The sequence below is a fragment of the Chelonia mydas genome, chromosome 1 (assembly GCF_015237465.2).
Source record: "Chelonia mydas isolate rCheMyd1 chromosome 1, rCheMyd1.pri.v2, whole genome shotgun sequence".
Lineage (NCBI taxonomy): Eukaryota > Metazoa > Chordata > Testudines > Cheloniidae > Chelonia > Chelonia mydas.
The window spans coordinates 2,110,543-2,117,368 of NC_057849.1; positions in this window are offsets into that span (position 1 = coordinate 2,110,543).

Sequence of the window (6,826 nt, forward strand, 5' to 3'; positions counted from 1 at the left end):
CTTTAACAATCTGTACTTGGTCCGGGACCTTCTGGAGCTCAGGTTTAGAGAGAGTCTGTCATTTTCCCGCCTGTCCCTGGAGAAGGTGGTCAACAGAAGATGGACCATGGGTATCTCCTTGGCACTCTGCGGGCATTCGGTTGTGGGTTTTCTCCAGGTGCTGTATGACTTTGCGGCTCAACTGGACCCTGACCAAATCTGTCAGCTTCCGGCGAGAAGTAAGTCAGGGATGCCCGCTGTCAGGCCAGCTGTGTACTCTGGCCATTGACAGGCCTTCCTCTGTCTGCTCCACGAGCAGTTGATGGGGTTGGTGCTTTGACAGCCAGAGTTGCTGCTGGTCCTGTTGGCATATGCCAGTGACAAGCTCCTTGTGTCCAGGATCGGGGCGACCTGGTGCAGGTGGAGACCTGCTAGGCTATCTACTTGGCGGACTCCTCCACCCGGATGAACTGGGTTAAGAGCTCTGGCCTAGTGGTTGGGGATGGGTGGCAGGCAAGTTGTCTCACACCTGCGCTTCAAGCCATTTGGTGGACTGCAGGTCCACTGTTCTATCTGAGTGTTTACCTCTCTGCCACACATCTTTCTCCACAAGAGAACTCAGGATTTGGAGGCCAGGGTGAGTGAGCGGCTGTGGAGATGGACAGGACTTCTCCTGTGCCTCTCCCTGCGGGGAAGGGCACTGGTGCTTAACCAGCTAGTCCTGTCCATGCTCTGGCCTGAGCTCAACACTCTGAGCCCGGCCCCGGGGATCCTAGCCTGGCTCCAGAATTTGGCTCTGGAATTCATCTGGCTGGGACTGCAGTGGGTTTCTACAAGGGTTCTGAGTCTTCCCCTGGAGGAGAGGGGACAGAACCTGGTCTTCCTCCACAGCCAGGTCCATGTCTTCTGTTTCCAGGCCTTGCAGAGACTCCTTTATGGTGTAGGTTGTCTGAAGTGGAGAACATTGGAGCATGCCTTCCTCTGCCATCGCTGAGGGCTCCAATATGACCGGCAGCTACTTTATTTCCATATAAGAAGTTTTCCGCAAGACCTTTCTAAGCTGCTGGTCTTCTGCTAGGAGCTCTTCCGAACCTGGAAACTGGTTTCAGTGACGAGGTCCATGGCAGTCACTGAGGGGGAAGATCTCCTGATGGAGCCCCTGCTACACAATCCCCAGCTTTGTGTGCAGGTGGCAGAGTTCCCCTGAGTGCGCTGGAGGTTGGTCCTGGCAGATGTCAACAGGATTAGAGACCTCCTGGACTATGACCGGGGAGACTGGGTGGATCTCCTGATACTCGCTCAGTGCATGGGACTCTCCACCCTTTGTTCTCCCCGGCGCATACTTCAGGAGGCAAGGGGAGCCTTATCACCCATTTCTTGGGTCTACCTCAAGCAGATCCTGCAAGAGGGTTCTCTCTGCCCAGCCAGCTCATACACCCCAAGCTGGCTGCACGACCTGCAGCCAGTTCACTTTCAAACTGCACCAAGGGTGCATCTGTACACACTCATATCCCATACTCTCCATTTCTTCACCCTCATGCCCCATCCCAATGCTAAGTTGCGGGACCTATTGCTACCTGTTGAGGGTAAGGAACCCTGGTAGGGCATCCTTAGTCTACCTTGCTTCTACAGCCAGCTGGGGATATTGGTTGGCGGCTCCCTCACCAGCTGAGGGATGGTCTGTTAGCAGTGGTTGGGTTTGCACCCTCCCACTTCCCAAAACCCAATAGAACCCCCCTTACCTAACCTCTAGGTTCATACTTGGTTGTCCCCTCTTCCCTCTACTGGATGTGACATTACTGACTGTTCCCCTTCCTTCTTTGGGTCCTCCTTATGGGGTTCATTTATCCCCACCCTCAGAAATTACACTGTGTGACAGGTGGATACCCCACTAGGTCCACTGCAACCCACACTTCCTTCCACCATTTGCACCCCAGGTGTGTCTCCCCTTCTCTTCTGGCAGGGTTTCAGGATTGGTCCTTACTTCGCCCCTGGACATGCAGGGCTGTCGATTCCTTAAACCCAGCAAGTGGGGCCTTGGCCTCTTCTCCTGCCTTGTAGGGAGCTCCAGTGGGCCTTTCTCCTCTGCTAATGGCCCTGAGAGGGATGTCTTCCCCATCCCTCCTTCTTCATTTCCTTCCTGAATTGGGCTCTGTTGTCTAGGGCTTTTCACTTTTAGGTCCTGAGGACATTGATCTCCATCCTTATTGTGGCTTTGTGGTTTAGGGGTTTCCGTCTCCTTCTTTGGGGGACTGTGATGGGACATATCGGCCCTGCACCGGTGCAGCAGGAGTTAACCCTTCTCTGCTAGCCAAGGAGGCCACGCCCCTTCAGATCTGCTGGGCATGCTCCAGCTGGAGACCCAGTATAAAGGCCTGCAGAGCAGCTCAGTAGAAGGAAGGAGGCACGTTGTCTGATCATGAGAAAGGACTGCCTGCGCTCCAGAAGCCAGCCGGACCGAGCCATGCCTCAATGTGCAGACGGAGGGCGTCGCACAAGGGAAGGAGGTCAGAGAGCCCCCAGACACAGAGGACCTGGTAGGAAGTGACCCGGGAGAGTTTTAGAGGGAAGAGAGCTGAACAGAGGCTGCAGAGCAGTCTCTCTCTTGTCTCGGTACCACTAGATGGGACAGAACACCACACCCAGAAGGTGTGTGGGTTACACTACCAGTCTCCTTCCACTCTCTGGCTTCCCCCTTTTTGTCTGCACTCCTTTAGCTTCCTTCCTCTAAGGCTTTTATGCAGCCCCAAGCTACTTAAGCTGGCAGCTGCTTCCCCTTTACCAATCAGGTGCAGGTTTGGGGCATTGAAGAGTGATCTGCCAATGAGATCCTGCTCCCAGCCCCAAGACCGGCTGCCAAGAAGACATCGAGCTGTTGATCATTACCTGTTGATCCCGACAATCCAGCCAACTTTCTTTCCACCTTATTGTCCATTCATCCAATCCATACTTCTTTAATTTGCTGGCAAGAATACTGTGGGAGACCAAATCAAAAGATTTGCTAAAGTCAAGATATATCACATCCATGGCATTATCCATATCAACAGAGCCAGTTATCTCATCACAGAAGACAATCAGGTTGGTCAGGCATAACTTGCCCTTGGTGAATCCATGTTGATTGTTTCTGATCTACTTCTTCTCCAAGTGTTTCAAAATTGATTCCTTGAGGACCTGCTCCATGACTTTTCCAGGGACCGAGGTGGGTTTTTTCCCTGGTCTGTATTTCCCCGGATTCTCCTTCTTCCATTTTTGTAAAGATGGGCAATATATTTGCCTTTTTCCAGTCTCCTGGGACCTCACCCAATTACCATAAGCTTTCAAAGATAAAGGCCAATGGCTTTGCAATCACATCAGCCAAGTCCCTCAGCACCCTTGGATGCCTTAGATCCGGCCCCATGGACTTGAGCACGTCCAACTTTTCTAAATAATCCTTAACCTGTTCTTTCACCACTGAGGGCTGCTCATCTCCTCCCCATACTGTGCTGCCCAGTACAGCAGCTTGGGAGCTGACCTTGTCTGTGAAGACCAAGGCGAAAAAAAAAGCATTGAGTACTTCAGCTTTTTCCACAATATCTGCCACTAGATGACCTCCCCCATTCAGTAAGTGTCCCACACTTTCCCTGTCTTCTTCTTGTTGCTAACATACCTGTAGAAACCCTTCTTGTTACCCTTCACATCCCTTGCTAGCTGCATCTCCAATTGTGCTTTGGAGTCCTGCAGGCTTTTCTGTGGCTTGGCCTGCAAGGTTAGAAAGGCCTGCCTCTCCACCTGGTGGGATTGCTGCAAGCCCCTCAAGGCCTTCTGCATCTCCTCCTGCTACTTCACCAGCCATTGCAGGGTCTTGTCCATCTCTCAGCTGCTGAACTCTTTCACTGGCTCAGGATCCCAGACAAGCCTCCATGTGTAACAGGGCATAGTAGGGCTCCCCCTTGGTTCTGCCTCTGCTCCAAAAACCACTCAGAGAACTTCTGACTCAGCAGTCACTAGTCCAGTTTATTTACAGTGTTCAATCCCACCACCTTCTCACCATGTATAGCTTGGGGGCTTCAGCTTTAAGGGCTTCTCAGTCACTTCAGCCAGGAAGGAAGAGCTACTGTAATGCAGACAGACCCCGGTTGTCAGCGGGTGGGATCAAACTTTGGGCCTCTGGAGCTTCTACCGCATGAGCTAAAAGCCAACTGGCTGTTAGCTAAGGCAGAACACCACACCCAGAAGGTGTGTGGGTTACACTATCAGTCTCCTTCCACTCTCTGGCTTCCCCCTTTTTGTCTGCACTCCTTTAGCTTCCTTCCTCTGAGGCTTTTATGCAGCCCCAGGCTACTTAAGCTGGCAGCTGCTTTCCCTTTGCCAATCAGGTGCAGGTTTGGGCACTGAAGAGTGGTATACCAATGAGATCCTGCCCCTTTGTTACTGTTTTCCCTTCTTTTTCGTTCTTAGTTTCCTCCTGACACTGTCATAATCCTGTACCAGATATGGACTGGCTACAGACCTTGTTATGTACACCGGATGTGTTCAGCATAGTACCCATTAATACTCTGCCATCTCAGATTCGCATCAATAAGGTAGTTTACATAACTTGCTCAGAGTGGCTCAACGGTGTATTATAACTGAGCATTGCGATATATATCCCACTACTAGTGAGAGGACCAGGCCCATCTCCCCTCATCTCCACCATGCTCTTTTAGGGACATTTGCTGTGTGTTCACCTCTCAGCCTCATCACCCTGACAGGGGCCAGGCACTTGCCGGTGCCTTTGGCCCAACTCCTCAGTCTGCATTTGGCACTCTTAGTGAGGAATGTGAAGAGGCTCACAGTTTGAAAAGGAGCCGAGCTAGAAGATGCTCAGCATTTTGGGCAGGGTGGACGTGAACAGGACCTAGTCAGTGAGGGACATGGGCTCATGCAGGCTAGACTCTCTTAATAAGAATGACATTTCCCAAAGCAGCACTGACATACATGATGCAGAAAGGGAAGGCGATCCATAACTGGTCCTCTTGCAGTCCAGGGATGCTGACCAGGAGCAAGATGACAGGGTGGGAGCACGTGCTGGTGTTCGGACTTGACATGACTTGCAGTTCTTCTCCTAGCTCAGCTAGGAGAGCTTTCATCCTGTAAACAAGCAGCAAAGAACCCATGAGTTAAATTCAAGAAAATAGAAAGGAACATAAACTCTGATAAATAAAACATAAAAATATAATGAGGAAGCCCTAAAAAGAATTGGAAGAACAGCTCGCGAAAGGCTCAAAAAGTAATAGCAATTTTTTTGAAGTACATCAGAAGAAGGAAGCCAGCTAACCAACCACTGGGGCCACTGGATAATCGAGACAGTAAAGGAGCACTCAAGGACGATAAGGTCATTGCAGAGAAACTAAATGAATTATTTTCATTGGTCTTCATGGCTGAGGATGTGAGGTACATTCCCAAACCTGAGTTATTCTTTTTTAGGTGTAGTGAGGCGGTATGGTTACCTGCCACCCCGGAGAGGGACGAGCCCCTCTGGGTGCTGGAGGGAGTGCAGCCAGAACACCCTGGGCCTTCCTGCATAGGTCAAGGTGCAGGACAGAAAGCATAAAAGGCTAGCCTCAGTGCTCACTCAGGGGCCAGCTGCTGGAGAGACCAGACACCACTGATTTGGATCCTGGCTGGGAGACACCCCATGGACCACGTCAGAACAGAAGAGTGACCAGACCCGCCAGTAGCCTGCTCCGACCAGAGCCCAGAGGACCTTCCCAGTCTGCCACTCACCAGGTACCTGGAGAACCCCGGGCCATTATGAACCAGAGCCTGGGCTGATTGCCTGAATCTTTGTTGCCCTGCCCTGACTCAGGGCCAGGGGCCTTGCTGTTTATGTACCGCTACTCAGCCCCAACCTGAGGCCTGACAGATTGCTACTCGCCCAACCATAGGCCAGATGCAGGTAGCTACAATTGTTTGCCTCTACTGCTGCCATGGAGAGGCTTCTATGGCCAGACTGATTCCCCTCCGGCAACTTGAGTCCCAGCCAAACACCTCTACATTAGGTGACAAATCTGAGAAACCATCGAAGATTGAGGTATTATTAGAGGAGGTTTTGGAAGTAATTCATAAACTAAATTGTAATAAGTCACCAGGACCAGATGGGATTCACCCAAGAGTTCTGAAGGAACTGAAATGTGAAATTGCAAAGCTACTAACAGTCATCGTTTACATATAATTTAAATCAGCTTCTGTACCAAATGACTGATGGATAACTAATGTGATGACATATTTCAAAAAAGGACTCTAGAGGTGATCCCAGCAATTACAGGTCAGTAAGCCTTATTTCAGTACCAGGCAAACTGGATGAAGATCTGAAGAAATGCCAGCGATCTCACCATCTACCATCTAGTGTCTGACCTCCCATTCCTAGGCCAGCTAATGGAGGAATACTGCCCCAGCACCAGGCCCTGGCCTGAGCCATGACTGAGAGAGAGCCAGGATGCTGCAGCTTTCAGGCAGCACTGGAGAAAGATTTTTTTAATGAGCTTCTCAATTAAAGCTGTTTTAGGTCAGGGCTATACTAGAAACTTTTGCTGTGATAGCAACGTTGGCCAGGGGCTGATTTTTTGCAACAATTCTAGCCGGGCAAAAGCCCTAGTGTAGACACAGTTATACCGGCATAAAAGCGCTTGTGCTGGTGTAGCTTATTTCACTTGCTGCTTGTATGAGCTGCGTCTACTCGAGGAGGGTTTGCCAGTAGGGCTACGCTGCCTCTGATGGAGTCGTGAAACTTGGGTCAGGCGTGGGACCTAAACCCTAGTTTTGTAACTTGACCAAACACTGAGTTGGCAGCAGGGTCCTTTACCCTCCAACAGGGGGTACATGCTCC